This window comes from Pongo pygmaeus, chromosome 5 (assembly GCF_028885625.2).
Source record: "Pongo pygmaeus isolate AG05252 chromosome 5, NHGRI_mPonPyg2-v2.0_pri, whole genome shotgun sequence".
Lineage (NCBI taxonomy): Eukaryota > Metazoa > Chordata > Mammalia > Primates > Hominidae > Pongo > Pongo pygmaeus.
In genome coordinates this window covers 25,421,412-25,440,323 of record NC_072378.2, presented here as the reverse complement: position 1 = coordinate 25,440,323, position 18,912 = coordinate 25,421,412, and the positions used below count along the sequence as shown (strand labels likewise).

Genomic DNA, 18,912 nt, shown 5'->3' with positions numbered 1-18,912 from the left:
GCCACCTTCAACCCTGAACTAAAGCAAGCAAGTTGAAAAATGAATGAAGGAAGGAAGGAATGAATACAAATTACTTTCAAATTTAAATTCACCGAGTAGACAATAATCATACAAATACACAACAATAAAGATGAGGTACGAAAGCACTCAGCAAGCTCACTATATTTGTTTTTAAAACGTGTGATGGTAGGGAGGACTCTACAATTTTCACTTTGCAAACATTTACTCCTTGATTTAACCCATCACCAAGATGACTGCTATCACTCACTGATTCACCAAAAATTGGATAATTATCTTGTTTTTATTTTTATTTTTTATTTTTTTACGACAGAGTCTAGCTCTGTCACCAGGCTGGAGTGCAGTGGCACGATCTCGGCTCACTGCAACCTCTGCCTCCCGGGTTCAAGTGTTTCTCCTGCCTCAGCCTCCTGAGTAGCTAGGATTACAGGAATGCGCAGCCACGCCCAGCTAATTTTTGTATTTTTAGTAGAGATGGGGTTTCACCATGTTGGCCAGGATGGTCTGGATCTCCTGACCTCGTGATCCGCCCAGCTCGGCCTCCCAAAGTGCTGGGATTACAGGCGTGAGCCATCACACCTGGCCTATTGCTCTTTCTTAAATGTATGTATAACTCACATTTATTTCTATGTTTAAGACTAGAAGTGCTTTAACGGCCAGGCATGATGGCTCGCGCCTGTAATCCCAACACTTTGGGAGGCCAAGGCGGGTGGATCACCAGAGGCCAGGAGTTCGAGACCAACCTGCCCAACATGGTGAAACCCCATCTCTACTAAAAATACAAAATTAGCTGGCTGTGGTGGCGCATGCCTCTAATCCCAGCTACTAGGGAGACTGAGGCAGGAGAATCGATTGAACCCGGGAGGCGGAGGCTGCAGTGGGCTGAGATCGCACCATTGCACTCCACCCTAGAGCAAGACTCCATCTCAAAAAAAAGAAAAAGAAGTGCTTTAAGTGTTTATATAGACGTTTGATGATCTTTTGTAACTAGAAATCTGCAGTAGGAACTTAATTGTTGTTTATATCAATGAGCCTGTGGCCAAATTGGTTTCCTTACATCATGTTTCACTTAAAGTCACAGCTTCCAAGACCCTATCGATGACATTAAGTGAGGACTTACTGTACACTCTCATGACTTCACCACAGCATTAACTTAACCTCCTTTCTCTATCCATGTAAGTTTGAAAGTGGTGCTACTACTGATTGTAAGACTAAAAGACAAATGAATAAGTAAAACATGATATCCTGGATGAGAACCTGAAATGGAAAAAGGACATTAGTGGAAAAACTGGTAAAAATCTATATAAATTCTGCAGTTTAGTTAATGGTATTGTACCACTGTTGATTTCTTGGTTTTAATCCATTTACTACAGTTAAATAAGATGTTAACATTAGGGAAAGCTGGGTAAAGGGTACATGGGAACTTTCTAAACTACCTTTGCCATTCTTTCATATATCTAAAATAATTTCCAAGTAAAATGATTTTTCAAAAACTCAAAGAACCATACCCCACTCAAAAATGTTAATTTCACAGTATTTTTTTAAATGAAATGCTTTTGAAAACTTACTAGGAAGCAGAAATATGAATTGCTCTGAATCTTCTTCACTCTGGTTAACTATGACACTAACGGAAACCAGAAAAGACTAAGAGAAAAACCAGAGTGCACCAGCCTGGGTTCTGTCCTTTGCTTTATAGTTACGCGCAACAGCCAGTGGTGCATGGGATCAACGGGCTGTTGGTAAAATACCATATGGCTAAATTTAGGTAGTTGTGATTAACTTGACTTTGAGAAACTGCCGCTCAATTGCTTTTTGCCTATAATACATATTAGCTTACATTTAGAGGACTGGAGACATTATTTCCCAAACAAGAGAGGTAGAACTGAAGTAATAAATACAAAAGCTTTGGCATAGAATGCTGCAAACTGCACAATAGACAGATATCAGTGCCTCTTAGAGAGGAGATTATTGACATCAATAATGTATGGTCTAAACATTTGAAACACCACGTTAAGTTGCCCCATCCTTACATCATCACATTTCCAAATAGCCCCCTTAAATCTTTTTTGTTTTTCTAATAAGGCAAGATACATTTAAATAAATAAGCTGACATATTTCCAAATGCATGTAGAGAGAACTGTACCATGAATGGGACTCACTTAAAGCAGCATGAAAAGCTGTAGGAACTCTTCTCTATTTGTATTCTGTCATGCCTAATATTATGCTTTTAAATTAATTTGACACCTGTAATAAATATACTTTAAGAGGAAACATGAAATAAAATAATTAGCTTTATTAGTGTACTGTGGCAAGCAGATTTACAGTGACTTCAAGCCAAAATGTGCCTAGAGCCAGAAATAGTTATTTTTCTCTTAAACAAATACTTATGACGCCCTACCATGACACAAACTACGCCCTAGTCCCCAGGAATAAGCAATGAGAAAAACAAAGGTCCCTGGTCTTGTGGAACTTATACTCCAGTAGGAGAGAAAAGAGACAAGGAATAAGATAAATGAACAAAACATATACTCTATTAGATTATGCTAAATACTAAGGAATAATAAATTAGGCAAGGGAGAGAGAAAGTGTCAGGAGGGGTGTGGAAAGTTAAGATTGGTGGCCAGGGAAGTCCTCACTGAAAAAGTGACATTTGAAGACCTGAAGGAAGTGAGGGAGCGGGATAAGGGATCATGAGGACATGGATAAAGGGCAGGAAGTTAAAGGGAATTCCAGGCAGAGGGAAGAACAAATGCAAAAAGCTCTGAGGTAGACTCAGGCCTGGACTGTTTCAAGAAACAGCAAGACCAGAGGGGGAAACAAGGAAACAAGTGGGCAGGAAGTAGGAGATGAAGCCAGAGGGTAATGGAGGGCTAGGGCACACCACAGCTTGTCGGTCACGGTAATCACTTCAGCTTTTACTCTGAATGAGATGGGAAGAAGACTGACATAATCTGCACACAGCTGATGACAGACTGAAGGGGATAAGGCTGGAAGCTGAAAGACCAGTTAGAAGGATACTCTGCTAATCCAGGTGAAAAATTATGGCAGCTTAGACCAGGGTGATAGCAATAAAGGTGATAAGAAATCAACTCTGGATATGTTTTGAAGACAGAGCCTATAGGATTTGCTGATGGGGTATGTGAGAAAGAGAAATCAAGAATGACACCAGACTGGGCGCAGTGGCTCACACCTGTAATCCCAGCACTTTGGGAGACCGAGGTGGGCAGATCACTTGAGGTCAGGAGTTCGAGACCAGCCTAGCCAACATGGCAAAACCCCATCTCTACTAAAACTACAAAAATTAGTTGTGCATGGTGACAGGCGCCTGTAATCCCAGCTACTCAGGAGGCTGAGGCACAATAACTGCATGAACCTGGGAGGTGGAGGTTGCAGTGAGCAGAAATCATGCCACTGCACTTAAGCCTGGGCAACAGAGGGAGACTCTGTCTCAAAAAAGAAATAAAAGAAAAGAATGGCACCAAATCTCTTCTCTTAAGTAAGTGGAAGAGCAGGATGCTATTAACTGAGATGGGAATGACTGTGGAGGAAGCAGATTGGAGATTGGGCATGTTGTGTTTTGAAATGCCTGTTAGACACATCCCAGGAGAGATGTCCAGCAGGCAGCCAGATGAAGGGGTCTGGAGTTCAAGAGAGAGATCCAGGCTACAAATACAAAGGCAGAAGTCATCATACAGGTGATACTTAAAGCACTGAATGTAGATATGATGAGGAACAAGTACCCTGAAGCACTTTGTTTAGAGTTTGGAGCGATAAGGAATTAGCAAAGGAGACTGAGAAAGACCAGAAAAAACAAAAAAATGAGGTACATGTGTGTCCAAGCAGTCCTGTAAAGAATGTATTTCATGGAGGGGAATTACTGACTGTGTTAAATGCTGCTGGTAAATGAAGTAAGAAGGGAGTGGGTCCTGACCATGGGCTTCGGCAAGGAAATGCCACCCGTGGCCCCGAAAAGCACAATGCCAGTGGAGTATGATGAGTTAAGGTGCAAACTTGACTGTGATGGGCTCGGGATAGAATGGGAGGGGAGATGTTAGACCTAATGAATACAGATGACTCATTCAAACGTTCTGCAGTAAAAGCAAGAAAAGAAACTGGCTAGTAGCTGGAGGAGAAATCAAACTCAAGAGAGGATGTTTTTATTTAATAAGAAAAATAATAACTCATATGCCAGTGGGAATTAGGTAGAAAGAAGAAAATAGATGACATAGGAAAGGGAGGGAAAATTTCATACAGCAATGTCCTTGAGAAGGTACGTGTGGATGGAGATAGAACATCATGCCCAAGGAGGTGGGAGCACAGGCACAGACGCAGGCAGGTGGTGGGTGTGCTGGTGGCAGTCTCTACTGATTATTTCTGGGGTTTTTGGTGAAAAAGGAAACAACCAAGAGTAAGGAGACCATGGATGTTTGAACAGCAAGTAGAAAGTATGCAACAGTTGTCTGAGAGAGTGGTGGAAATGAACAGACAGTGGAAACACAATGAGACTGCCAGGTAGCATCAAGGGCCCACTTAAGATCTGTGATCAGCTTAGAGTGAGACAAACAATATGGTGGTGTGGTTTTCTCCAAGCACATTTGGCCTCATGGGTGCAAGCACAGAACAGGTGAAGAGAGAGAAGGATTTAACCAGAACTGTGATTTAGTCAAGCAAGAATGACCAAGCGTGAGGGGTCAAGGGTGATAAGGATCTATGCCATGGTAGACATTACAGTGGTTGATCGTGGACTCCAAGCTGGGGAAGGGAAGAAGTGAGGACATGGGGTGAGTGTGGGTCCGTGAAGACGTGATGGATTCAATGGACTGAAAATCCTGGTGGATCAATGGACTACTGAGGTTGGAGGTACCACACGAGGCTTGCGAGAGAAGAGGAAGTGGTGATAAGAATGGGATGTTTCAAAGTGAGTGATGGAGGCACTGAAGTCACCAGTGATGAGAGGATCAAGATATGACCGTGGGATGGAGTGAACATGAGGATTGAAATCCTGGAGAACTCACAGAAGTAGTGTTGGAGAGAGGGACAGTGAACCAGAAACAAAATTTTTCAAAGAAAGAGGGGAATGACCACGTGGAAGAGCAGAGGACTTGCGACAAGGAGGCAAAGTGGGCCATGCAGAGACCTGAAAGTCAGAGGAGGTGGCATTTCAGGAGAAGGAGGAGCAGCACTATGAAAATAGCATAGAGGAGGCTACCCCCAGCTCTACCCATGGTGCACGGGAAAGGTGAAAAAGGGTGGCCACTTGAGACGGCTGAAGGAGGGGCAGTACTGCTAGGAGAGACCCAAGTGTCCAATAAAGCAAGGAGATGAAGGCCATGCTCCCAGACAAGGTGAGGAAGTGGGGGGTTTGCTGATGACTGATGGTGAGCACACAAACTGTACAGTGAAGGGGCTTCATGAGTTCCCTAGGGGAGGGAGGCAGGATTGGAAAAGCTGAAGTAAAGAGGCAAATGAGGATCAGGACACGGGAGTGAGAGATGACACGGGAGTCCAGGCTTCCTATGGTGACTGACATAAACAGGAATAAGAGGTGTGATGAGATTGCTTCTGAGGGTCAAGCAGAGATTGGTGGAGAGGCTGGGAGTACAGAGGGTCCTTGCCAGGAGTAGCATCACAGGGATCCCACTTGACCCCTACTAAGGAAGGTGAGTGGCTGAAGAAGGGAGGGAGGATGAAGAGGTACAGACTTACCCCTTGTTCATGGATCAGCAGAGGGACATTTTGTAAAACTGGCTTGTCCAAAAAAAAAAGCAAAAATACCGATTTTAGCTAACTCTCTGAGTAATTACCTTCAATCCTCTATGTGCAAAATAAATTTAAATCCTCTCTAATCCCTATTCTGCATTTTTTAAAATTACAATTCAAACTACCCAAAATTTCATCAACTCCAGGAGAGTGCAGGAAAGCACACACTGCTTTAGAGTGATGCACTGGTCACTGGATACTATAAAACATTCCACATTGAGGAAACACCCAATGAGGTGCATTCTACTCTAAGTGCAATCTTAAAAAACATCAGAACAAGAAGAAACAATGCTTAGGCTGGAGCACTTTAGAAGGATTCTTAGAAGGAAGCCGTGTTCTTGTTTTGTGTCTGGAAAATAAGATTAGACAGATAGTTGCATCAGATTTCCTGACAGGATTATTAGAGTGCGGTTACCACAGTAACCAGTAAACTACATGTGCAGCTGGAGGAGGAGCAAGGTAGAAGGCATCTTTTTCAAAAACAATTAAATCCTATAATTTTAGAGCTGTAAAGGATTTCTAAAAGCCCTGTAGTTGAATCCTTTGCCTAAATACCCTAGACAGTATAAAGTATTTAAATATAGAGAAACTATAAGAAATGCCCTTATAAAAATCATCCAAAGAGAAAAATAAGGTGAAAATGAAACTTTTTGGTCAGGAGTTGGGAGGTGCTAGAAAACTTAGTAATAATAAGTACATAAAATAAAGAAGGATTTCAAGCCTAACTAGAAAGAGGCAAGAACATACACTTAGCCCTTCCTATAATGCTAAGTATTCCCTTTTCACTAATCCTCACAATGTAACACGGTTACAGATTAAGTGTCAGAGCTGGGATTTGAACCCAGGTAGGCCTATCCCAAAATCAATGCTGCCTCCTAGAGACTCCTGATGGCCCAGTCCACAGGTGAGCTGCAGTAAGAAGAGAGCAGCAAGAAAGCAGGTGAGCATCCAGCCTGCCTTGGTCACCAAACAGCTCAGTAGCTTAGGGAAAGTCACTCCCATCCTCTCTGAACCCAAATTTCTTCATCTGGAAATGAGACTAAATGGCCTCTTCACAAATGGAAAACCAAAGATCCAAATAAATCTCTGGCCAGTTTCAAAGATACTAAATCGCATTCTCAGAGGAAAACTTAATGATCGAATCACCCCCTGACGTTCCCATTCCATCTGAACCATTCTTATGCCAAAGTCTCTCCCATCTTACACCTACATTCTTCTAAATGTGGGCTGCCCACTAGCTAATGAACAGACTCACTGCAGCTTTCAACAACTAGCCATAGTAAGTTGCTAGCAACTAGCCCTGAATATTTAAAGATATCAACTTCTTTCAAACAATGCTTTCCAACCTTTTCCACACCAAAGTGCACCTGTGCCCCCTCCTCCGCCTTTCTAGTGTTATTTCTGTTCCCATGCTTCCTCACAGATCATCACGGACTTGGTTGAATAATGTGGATCCAAAATGTTCTCAGAACCCTGTGGAGAAATTCTGTCGGGCTAAGAGGCTTAAATTCATTTAGAAAAAATATGTCTGTCTTATTACTTCTCCAACATATTTTTGACATTCTGAGTTTTCTGTTGTTGTTGCTGTTGTTTTGAGACAGAGTCTCGCTCTGTTGCCCAGGCTGGAGCAGTGGCGCAATCTCAGCTCACTGCAACCTCTGCCTCGCAGGTTCAAGTGATTCTCCTGCCTCAGCCTCCCAAGTAGCTGAGACTACAGGCGTGTGCACCACGCTAATTTTTGTATTTTTAGTAGAGACTGGGTTTCACCATGTTGGCCTGGCTGGTCTTGAACTCCTGACCTCAGGTGATCCACCCGCCTCAGCCTCCCAAAATGCTGGGATTACAGGCATGAGCCACCACGCTCGGCCAGCATTCTGAGTTTTCTATATATAAAAGATAAATGGACAACAGGAGTTAAAAGGCTATGCTCTATGACTACCCACAGCCACCATCAGTTCCACTCAGAGCAAATATATTCTTTCCTTATGACTCTGAACACTTCTTTCAACAACTTTTTTTATTGTCTCTGGCACCTTCTGCAAGTCTCAGATCTCTCTGGAATCTGACTACCTCAACTTAAATCCCAGCGCAGTTACTTAACTAGCTATGTAAATGACAGCAAATACCTAAACGCCCAAAGCCTCCTGTTTACACCTCTGTAAAAGGGCAATAATAATACCATCTACTTCATAAGGTTATCATGAGATCAAACAAGGATGTGAGTGCTTAGGACACTGCCTGACACACAATATGTTAATATGAGCTAAGATCACTGCCAGTCCCTCCTGATTGTGAGCCTTCTATCTTGTGTGTGCTTCCTTTTAAGACTTAAGTTTATTAGAAAACTGCCACATTGTGACACTCCTTCCTTTTGGTACTTACCCCTTATCTTCCACAATGGAATCATTTATTACATGGTCAGAATTTAAATATCTGGGAATTTCCTAACTCCTCTACTGACTTCTGGACTATGATCTGTCCCTTAGCAATTCTTATACAACTTAAAAAAAAAAAAAGAAAAAAGAAAAAAACCTTCACTGACAGCCTTCTCCAGCATTCCTTTGTGAGGTTTCTTCTACTGACCCACCTGCACATTGAGGCATTTGGATTTCTCCTCGTAGCATGTAGTTCATGGTCTGCTGATCTGCCCAGAGTAATTAATGCTCCTGTGGCCAACAGCATATATCTCAAAGATAGGTGGCCAGGGTTTGGGGTTCAATCTTACATTATGGAACAAAGCTACATGAATTGGCCTATCTGGGCATTACGTACTCTGCTCTTTGGTCTCTTTAAGTGTCATACCCTAAACCAATGATCCAATATTCTTGGCCTCCAACCAAAAGCAATACATTCTAATCAGATTGTTCTTAGCCATTTATAAATTCCTACAAGCTAAGCGTTGTCAAATAAGGAATATTCTATACTCAAAACATTGTGACAAAAACACTGGTTCAAAAATAGCAATCATTTTAAAAGGCATTAAGCTACACACTGAACACTGAAGGTTTTAATGGAAATTGACTTTAGAAGTAAGGAGAACCCTCTGCTTCTTTACCACGTGGCTTGAAAAATAAATGACACTCTAAATGAAGGTCTGCCCAACTGGGTTAATTGGGGAGAAGGTCAGATTCAGATGCTCAATCAAATTTCTCTTTTAGTTCTATTTAGCAAATAGTCTCTGACTAGGGTAAGGCTAAAGAAAACATCTTAAGGGTATGGGCAATGGATTTGCAAGAATGGAAAAGTAATAAGGAGCCAAATAAATTATAAAATCGATGATTTCTTTATGCTCGACAACAATGCAGGCAGACTGGGCATGATGTTGGGATCTTAGAAAGTGGGGAGGGGCATCTACAGCCAATTCTATTTTAATAAAATCACCATAACCTCCACCACGTACTGAGTATGTGCCAGAAAATGACTATGTGAAGTATTTTATATTATACCTCATTAATCTTTATAAAGGCCCCAATGGCACAGGTTATTGAGGTTTAACACAGGTAAGTAACTTGCCCAAGGTCACACTGAGCAGGGCTGGGATTCAAACTCCAAAGCCTTTAATCACTGCCCTGCATCTACACCAGCATTCCTGCATCTGGACACCCACTGCCCAGCCAGAGGCAACCTGACCCTGCTGAAAACTGAAGCTTCTATCTATTATCCTTGCCAGTACTGGACAGCACAGCCAAAAAGACCACAAATCTGCCTAAGGCCACACTGCTGGGAGATACTTTTGTACTCGAGAAAGAATATCTGAGATATCTACTACCTGAATACCAAAACAAGGAAGAATACTGAAAACTGGACAGACTCCATGATAGGAATCAAAGATCAGCCTAGAAAAGGATTGGGCAGAATTCATAAAAGGAAAAAGATGTCCTTCCCCTGTGCTACATTAAAGAAATAACCTTGTGTCAAGGAAGACTCTAATTGACCCTCCACAAATCTCACTATGGAAGAAGAGAGAAAATAAGGAAAATTTAACCCCACCCTCATACGCTAGTCAGAACCAACTAGTTATCTGCAATGTCCAGAACTCACATATTCAAATGACTTCGTAAGAGGACTCAAATAGTTAAACACAGGAAAATATTCTCCTTCCCAGGCTAGGCTTATTGGAGATAGTGGGTGTGCATGAGAGAGGTGACACTACACACCTGTCCATAATACAAGTAACAATTTCTTGATTTTCACCTTCTTTAGTTTGTTGTGGTCATTTTAATTTATTTTATATTGATGGGGACAAAAATGGGAACAAACTAAGAAAAAAATCATGAAAAGGAAATTCTATATTTTTTTCATTCATAGAATGTATACATTTCATCAAAACTATAATATAGCCTTTAGGGGCCCTCTATGGGAGGATTCATGCTGGCAGAGACTCAAATTCAGAAACAATGGGATCACCCTTCAACTCTCAGCATATAAAACTTATGTGCTGGTTCTTTTCATTTTATGTAACTTTCAAAGTACAAAAATAGCACAACCCAAGAAGCAACATTTAAGTGTAAAATCCTTCCATAAACAGAACAACTCATTCATCAAAATAGTTTGTTATAACCGAATCAATGGCCCACTTAGTGGAAAAGTGCTAAACACAAAGAATTTCATTGAAATCAGATTTTCTGAGCTGGTCTATAAAGTAAGTGCAATAATTTACATTTGTTCATAAGTAATGACATAATGGCAAAACTACCACCAAAAGTGTAAATTCTCCTAACAAAACTAGTCAAGAAATAAAAAAAAAAGTAGGACCAGCTTTTTTCAGTAAAACATATAAAAGAACTGCTAGGACAATCTGTGGTATAATCTGCATGCTATTTCCATCTTATGCACAGAAAATGAGGACTATGATCTGACAAGAAACCTGTGCAAGACAGAGTCTACCAAGGGGCAAAAGTTCTGGAGACAGAGCTTAGCAGCACACTGTCATAGCAAGTGGAGCATTGTACTCCTGTAACATTAATGACTGAGTATTTGTAACTATAAAATATAGTACCCCTTTTTTTATACTAACACCTTATTTATTTTATTTTATATTTTTATTTTATTTATTTTATTTTATTTTATTTTATTTTTTGAGACAGAGTCTTCCTCTGTTGCCCAGGCTGGAGTGCAGTGGTACAATCTCAGCTCACTGCATCCTTTGCCTCCTGGGTTCAAGCGATTCTCCTAACTCAGCCTCCGGAGTAGTTGGGATTATAGGCATGCGCCACCACGCCTGGCTAATTTTTGTATTTTCAGTACAGACGGGATTTCGCCATGTTGGCCAGGCTGGTCTTGAACCCCTGACCTCAGGTGGTCCACCCGCCTCAGCCTCCCAAAGTGCTGTGGAAGAAGAGCGAAGATAGGGAAAAACTAACCCTACCCTCATATGCTAGTCAGAACCAGCTAGTTAGTTCCTAAAGCCAGATTACAGGAGTGAGCCACCATGCCCGGCCACTAACCCCTTTTTGTTAAAAAATGTTTTTCATATCTTTAACTGAGCCAAAATATTAGTCGCTAAATGAAGAGTTTACAAAAACTCACTATATCATGTCCACTCTGACCAAACATGATTCTTTGTTAAGAGAACATTTTAGTACTTTATTTCACTATGCAACAACAGAATCATTCACTGCACTGTCTTCATTCCTGGCTGGCCTCCTTCACTCCACTTGAGGAGCCTCTGACCCACAACCATTACAATCGCCCTTCACACTTGTGTTTTCTCTATAGCACCTTTTAGAGAACACCACCATACAGTTCAGATGTCAATGATGCCATTATGGACACGGCCCTTTTAGACGATGTTGGCTGGTTACACCATTGTGTGATAAGACAATTAACTTGACATTCAATTTTTTAGAGTTGGTCTAGATTTCATATTTCTTCCAACATCCTTATGCTACATAGAGGTGAGATCATCAAGGTTAGAAGACATGTGCCGGATTACTGTAATATAACTAAAGAAACAGAAATGTACAAAGAAGTCTCATAGTTCACAAATGTTAAATGGGTCTTATGCAACCCTCAGGAAATGATACTTAATGCGAATATATGGGAGAAAATACTGGAAACTCAACCATCAACACTTGAATTTTGAACAGATACAGGGCTGATTTGCAATAAGATACTTATTAACTTAGAAGGAGAGCTGTATGGCAATAAGGAAGTAGAGAAATGCATTTGGCTATCTCTACTTTGTTTTAAGTACTAACAAATGATAAGCATTAGTTTCCTTAAGCCTCATGACATCATACTCCAACATAATATATGCCCTGACAAATAAGTACTACACTTATTCAAGCAGGCATACAGTTTAAACACAATATATTTATGTTCAATTGATATGCTGTCTTTTAAAGGGCAACTGTGCCAAAACTATAAATGTTAGTGGAAAGAGAATTTCAAAATGAAATTCCAAACGGCTTGTGACTCTGAGGAAAACATAGATTTTAAAGTTTACAGATATATACATTGCTCCTTAAAGTGTACATCTAAAACCCTAATGGAAATAAATCATTTTCTGGAACAAAGCAGGGCATAACTTAACAAACACTAAAATAAGTGTTCTGTGTTTACTGACTTTTTGTTTCACTTATTCACGTAAGCAACATTTATTGAGTGCCTACCATGTCCTATGTACTATAAAAGGGGCCTGAGGGTACAAAAATGGAATCAGACTGGTTTTCCAGGCTTAAAAGCTAGTAATACTAGATTGTGAGCAACAGGATGTTTGTATGTGCACCTTCATGAATGATTTACATCCATTAACTCATTTAATCCTAAACAACCTTAAATACTATTAATTAGAGATGAGAGCTAAAGCCCAAAGAAGTTAAGTGATTTGTCCAACGTCACACTGCTGGGAGCTGGGTTTGAACCCAGGCAACCTGAGACCACAGCCCACACTCTTTGCTACCATACTGCCTTAGGCTGCTCACAGGGGAGGTGAGTAGAGTCTGTCACTGGCAGGACTTCCTAGGGAAGCACATATAGAAGCTGAGTCCTAATGGCTGAAATGGGGAGAGGAAGGTATTCTGGTCATAGGATGGTGCAACAACCTACAAGCATGGAGAGATGAAATCTGTCACTGTCAAGACAGCAAGTAGTTCCTAAAGCCAGAATAAGAAGGGTGCGTGCAAACAGGACAGGAGAAACAGCTAGAAAGCGGGGCAGGGGGCAGAAAACAGTACCTAAAATCTGGGGGTTAGGGGAGACATTAAAGTTTTTATTTTTATTTTTTTTCTCCTGGAAATATGGAAGATGGTTGGAAGGGGGATGAACTAGGAAGCAAGCTGCGAAACAGTCTAGGGCCTAAACTGAAGTAGTTGAATGGCCGAGACTATTTCATTGGGCCAGCACAGTAACAGGGCAGACAGAGATCCCACCAGGAGTGATTAACTTAGACACACGTACTCTTCCTATAAAAGACATGTACAAGTCCATATAAGGTGAGTCTCATTGCCTACAAAGGATGTAGAAACTAGTGACAATAAACAAAAATCTGGATGCCAGCACAGGGCAGGGGAAAGCACATTGAGCATGCACTCAAGGCTTTAGCGCCCACCCTGCCGCCCCACAGTGAGCACAGCTCACCTGGCCACTCAGGTGCTGCGTTCTCTGAAATTAGTCTAGAAATGGACTGTAAGAACCCTTCTTGTACAGACAGCCTCTGAATACCATTTCTCACTTGGGGACATGTCAGAATTAGTAAAACATGTAAAATATCTTCAACCTATTTCTCTCCTTTATTGGTTTATTTTAAACAATTGTTCACATTTAAGCACAGCTTCAGGAAAATCACAAGGAGATTAAAAACAGTACAACTACACACAGAAAATATATCTTTTTAAATATACATTGCATCAAAATGGAAATTGCTTAATAGCATTTTCCAGAATACAGAATTTTTAGAAACCTCATTTCATTTTCATAATTTAACACATCCCTATAATTTAAAGCCAGGAACCCAGAGTGATTATGCATTCCTTATCTTATAACAAAATCAAATCAACAGAGCTGCGTGCTTTTCGGGATTTTCACGGATTAACTACCCATCTACAGAGAAAGCCTTAGTAATATAGAAGAACTGGAATTACCAGTTGCAACACAAATTGCAATTTAAAACACACACACAGAGATCAGCGCAGATGATTCCCAGGGAGACTTCCTATGCTTCATTGAAAGAAAAAAGCATAACCCCATGCAGGACAGTGAAATTAACAGAAGAGACAGGAAACTGAGTTTTTCCTCCAGACTAGCTCTTATTTGCATGACCTCAAGCAAGTATCTTAACCTATATAGAAACCTTTAAAGACAGGCTATTTCCAAGGATGGTAGCAAAGATGAAATGACAGAAGAGGTGTGAAGGGCCTATGGTTTCAGATTGTTACTGTTCATGCTTCAGAAAATGTCACCATCTCCAACAGCTCACTTCCCAACTTTGATCAAATGTAGTCAAGACTGGCCATCTAAAGATTTGCCAGCAAACTGCATCCCTTAGATCTGTGAGAAGCTGGCCTTTCCAAAGACCTCAGGTTAACACTGTGCTTAGTAGACTGCCACAGAAGGGGGCTGTTAAAGGTTCATCTCAGAACTAAGACTTTTTTAAAAGAAATCACAAGATAAATATCTACCAACTCAGCAAATGACTAAATAATATAAAATATTTAATTAAGAATTAATAAGAACTATTATATCAAGTACCTAGTTGAAAAGGTTTTAAATGATAAAATCTACAATGAGTTATCATCAAGGATCTGGGTCAGTAACAGGGAGAGAAGCAAGAAGTGTGGGCATGGAGATTATTTAAGCTGATAACTGCAAATTCCCCATTTGATTGAGATGTTAATGGTTAGCAGTTGGTAGAAGAAAACAATTTATAAAAGCCAAAAAGCAATTTATCCTCTATACAAATCACCAAGGCATGAGAAGAGAGACAGCCAGGGAGTAGAAGTTCACATAACTATAATACATTCACTCTCTCCAAGTAATTTATCAGCATAAGTGAATCCGAATATATTTTTAAGGTAGGGTGGGGAAACCAAGGTACTCTGTGTGTCCAGAATCAGGAAGGCCTCTGGCCCTATGGCCTCCCTGACTCTGTTCCAGATACCTCTCTGCCTCAGGTAGCTGCTATGAGCTGCAAGATTTCCTAACAAATTTCTCATCTTTAATACCAGGATCACTACTCAACCCTGAGCTACACCAGCCACCAGGGGTGTGTTGAGCTGAGTCTTTGAAGAAAGAATAACCACTTTAAGTGTTGTCCTGCACACACATACCCGTGCACTCACAAAACACCAGCAGAGGAGAAAGAATACAGGGAAAGTACATTCTAGGATCAATTCTGAAACTTATCATTGGTGTGATGCTGAGAAAATCTCTGAGCCAAAATTCATACCTAAGCATAAATAATGTCTGGTACTAACATGTTAAAATACTAGGAGAAGAAAAAAGGCTTTTGTCTCCTTAACAAGCTATAAAACATCAGGAAGTAATGACGGTTATATGGAGCCTACCAGTTTTCCCAGAAATAAAGAACAACTCACCCATCCCCACTACGACTACCAAAAAAATGACGACCTGTTATAGCATTTCAAGCAATATTTCAAGCTGGGTTCCAACTGAGAGATATTTATAGATGTCCCATTTAAAAACAAAAAACAAAACCTCCACTGTCAAACAGATTTCCTCCTCTTAAAGAAGCACAAAACATATTCTTTATTTATTTATTTATTTATTTACACAGTGTCTTGCTCTGTCACTCAGGCTGGAGCGCAGTGGCACAATCTTGGCTCACAGCAGCCTCGACCCTCCAGGCTCAAGCAATGCCCCTGCCTCAGCCTCCCAAGTAGCTGGGACTACAGGTGCACTCATCACTGATTTTTCTGTGTTTTTTGTATTTTTTACAGAGAAGGGGTCTTGTGATGTTGCCCAGGCTGGTCTCGAACTTCTGGGGTCAAGCAATCCACCCACCTCAGCCTCCCAAAGTGCTGGGATTACAGACATGAGCCACCATGCCCAGCCGCATATTTATTACAAAGGCTCATCTGAGAAGTTCTGCTGTCAAGAAATCTCTTCCTTTAAATTTATTTGACCAAAGAAGTTTTATTCACTTAACACCTTTAAACGCTGGCATTCCAAGGGATACAGTGTAGCAAACAGCAGGGAGGGGCCTTTCCACATTTCTGGAGAATCTCTGCTTTTCTGGGCAAGGTCATCAATCTGTACTATTCAGATGGGCTTCCTCCACGTAGCAGGAATCACAGCACAGGCATCTGAGTGTAAACCATTTAGTCTCTCCAGCAGAAAAAGAGGGCCTCTCTCTTCAAGGCAGTATCTCCCTAGACCCCAATGAAGGACTCTTGGGTCATATGTCCACCCCCTGGACTAATCACTATGGCCAGGAGACTACAGCACAAAGGCCAGCAGGCACGGAAGTATCAGGTCTTCTGTGGCTGAAGAAGCTGAAACCATAGTAGAATCACATGGTTGCTGTGGACATGAGAAGTTCCCTAAAAGAAGTGTGCGTGTGTGTGTGTATGCATGTGTGCATGGTGGGTGGTGCGATGGAATGGAGACAGAATCTCTACCCTGAGCTCTGGAAAACCTAAATGACATCTCCATTTGGATATGTAACAAGTATTACAAATTAACATTTCCCAAATGTTTTCAGCTGTCCTTCCCTTCTTCCTCAACTTGTTCCTCCTTCAGTTTCAGCAAAAGTCAGTATCACATACCTAATCAAAACCTGGGAATCGTCCTGGATTCCTCTTTTTCCCTCATTCCCCACTTTTGATCATCAGCAAATTCACTTGCTTCTACCTTAAAAATACATTCAGAACCCACCCACTTCTCTACACCTTCACTGCAAACACCCACCCAAGCAACTATTATCTCATACCTGGATGAGCACAATCCAACCACTTCCATTTTTGCCTACCCGTCTTATTCACTACAGCTTTCTCAGTGCCCAGCACATGACAACCACTCAAAAAAAATTTGTAAACAAACGAGTAAATGGGGAAAAGCCTCCTAGGCTGGAAAGACAAAAACAGCAGATTTCCTGTTCATCACTACTTTTATGACTATCATGACAAATCTTTAGATTTGAGGCTCCTGGCAACAAAAGTCAAAAAGCAAATACACAATAGTCCTAGTGATTCAGGAGGCTGAGGCGAGAGGATCACCTGGAGTCCAGGAGTTCAAGGCCAGCCTGGGCAACATAGTAAGACCACCCCCCCATCTCTAAAAATATAAAATTTATGTTTTTAAAAAAGCAAACACCCTATTATTTTAATTGATTTTTTTAAAGGAAGCATACAAGATTTTTAAATGAGAAAAGTTCTTTTTTCCTGGCACTAAATGCTAAAAGCAATTTAGAATATGAACTATTCATTTAACGATTATTCATAGGTCCTTAAAGAAAGCATTGAATTGCAAAACAGACTTACGATTCCTTTAACAAACAACACGGACCTGAACTTCACAGGTGGCTTCTCATATCAACTTTGTAAAAGCCAAAGGCAAACATCAAAAATTAAAGTAAGTGGGCTTCAGGGAGTGTAGAATAATGGGGTCCAGTCACGTAGCTTTCTAGAGATCTAACAGGAAGGACTGAACTTTGACTCCCTTGGGGGACGGATGCCTCACGGGTCCTGCAGGAGGCGATGAGGCAGAGTAGAAAGACACAGGCTGCAAGACCAGAGAGACTCACATTCTTGCCTTCCCACTCCCATGGATTAGCTCTGGGGAACTGCTGAAAGGTTTTAAGTAGGAGAATGATATACTTCAATGTGCAGTTCAGAAAATCATTCTGGCAGCTGTATACACAATGGATCAGGGTGAGGTCACAGCCTGGGTGGGGCTAATTAAAAGGGTACTGAGGTTTCCTGGAGAACAACGATAACAGCCTGAACTAAATTTTAATAGAACTTAGTACCCACAAAATCTCTTTAGCCTATCACGGGCTGCAGCATCAGTGGAGCGTCTATCATGGAGGCAGTGTCTCAGGAACGGGCAATCCTTTCCCAGTAAATACTGTGCAGGGCTTTTCACCCCCACCTGCTACTGAGGTCCTGGCATAACACAGAACATTTGAGTTGTGCAGCTCCTATATTAAAATAAACAGAAGAAAAGTTGTTTTGACAGCAGGATGCTGGAAGGAGGCTTAGAGTCAACTAGTCCCAGAGTACAAGGGAGATACTTCAATCCTCAACTTCCTCAGGGGCAGAAGAATATACTGAGTGCCTCCTCCCAGGAAGTTTGCTGCTTGTTGTTGAAGAATGATTTCCCATAGAAACAATATTATAAGCAAACAAACTTCTTCTTTCTATAATTTATCTTGATAAACATGATTCACTTCTGGGAAACTTTTAGCAAAATTATGTTACAATAAGTTCCCTTCTCCTCCCTCCTCCTCGAAAAAAAAAAAAACACCTCTTGAAAATGTAAAGCAGCAAAATAATAAAATTGATCAATCTTCCTCAATCTAAGTCCATAATGGAGCATCTAAAAGCTGGTTCTTCAAAATGGCAAAAGGTCAGCACTTCCAAAAAGTATCTCACCTAATGAGGGGGTAAATCACGGCTTGTGCCACTCCAGATCCCATCCTCATTTGTCTTTTTTTTTTTTTTTTTTTTTAATAGAGATGGCGGCGGGGAGTCTCACTATGTTGCCCAGGATGGTCTCAAACTCCTAAGCTCAAGTGATCCCTCTGCCTCAGCCTCCCAAAGTGCTAGGATTACAGGCATGAGCCACCACACCCAGCCCCTCACTGTCTTCTAAAACCAAAAAGGATTTTCTAACTTGGTTGAAATCTTCCTGGTCTCCCAGCCTCCAGTTCTGCCACACTGTAATCCAGTTACCAAACTGCAATCAAAATGGAAATCTGATCATCTCTCCCCTTCTTCCCTGGCTCCCCAAAATCTTCATCAAAGCCTCTTCCATATCTTAGCCCTTCCTGCATCATCTCTGTTCCTTAAATTGAACTTCACACTTTAAATCCCTCTCCCTCTTGTCGATCACTGCCTGGCCAGCTCATTCGGGCCTTAAGGCTCAACTCAGTCATCACCATGGAGCATCCCTCTGCCCTGCTCTGGGCCAACGCCAGTCTATAATCGCAGAGTACCATGGGCACACCTCCTA

The 18,912-nt window shown here is 41.3% G+C and overlaps 1 protein-coding gene across 9 annotated transcripts in view; it reads right to left on the bottom strand.

Annotated features, from left to right (window-relative positions):
- Positions 1–18,912, bottom strand: part of CARMIL1 (capping protein regulator and myosin 1 linker 1) — a 354,404-nt gene that overhangs the window by 284,306 nt on the left and 51,186 nt on the right. Inside the window, exon 1 of one of the 9 annotated variants that reach the window (XM_063665879.1) lies at positions 3,764–3,771. The exons of the other annotated variants lie outside the window; for them this stretch is intronic. The gene's annotated coding sequence lies outside the window, so the exon portion shown is untranslated. Of the gene's footprint in view, positions 1–3,763; positions 3,772–18,912 lie in introns of those variants that run through there. 9 annotated transcript variants of the gene reach the window in all.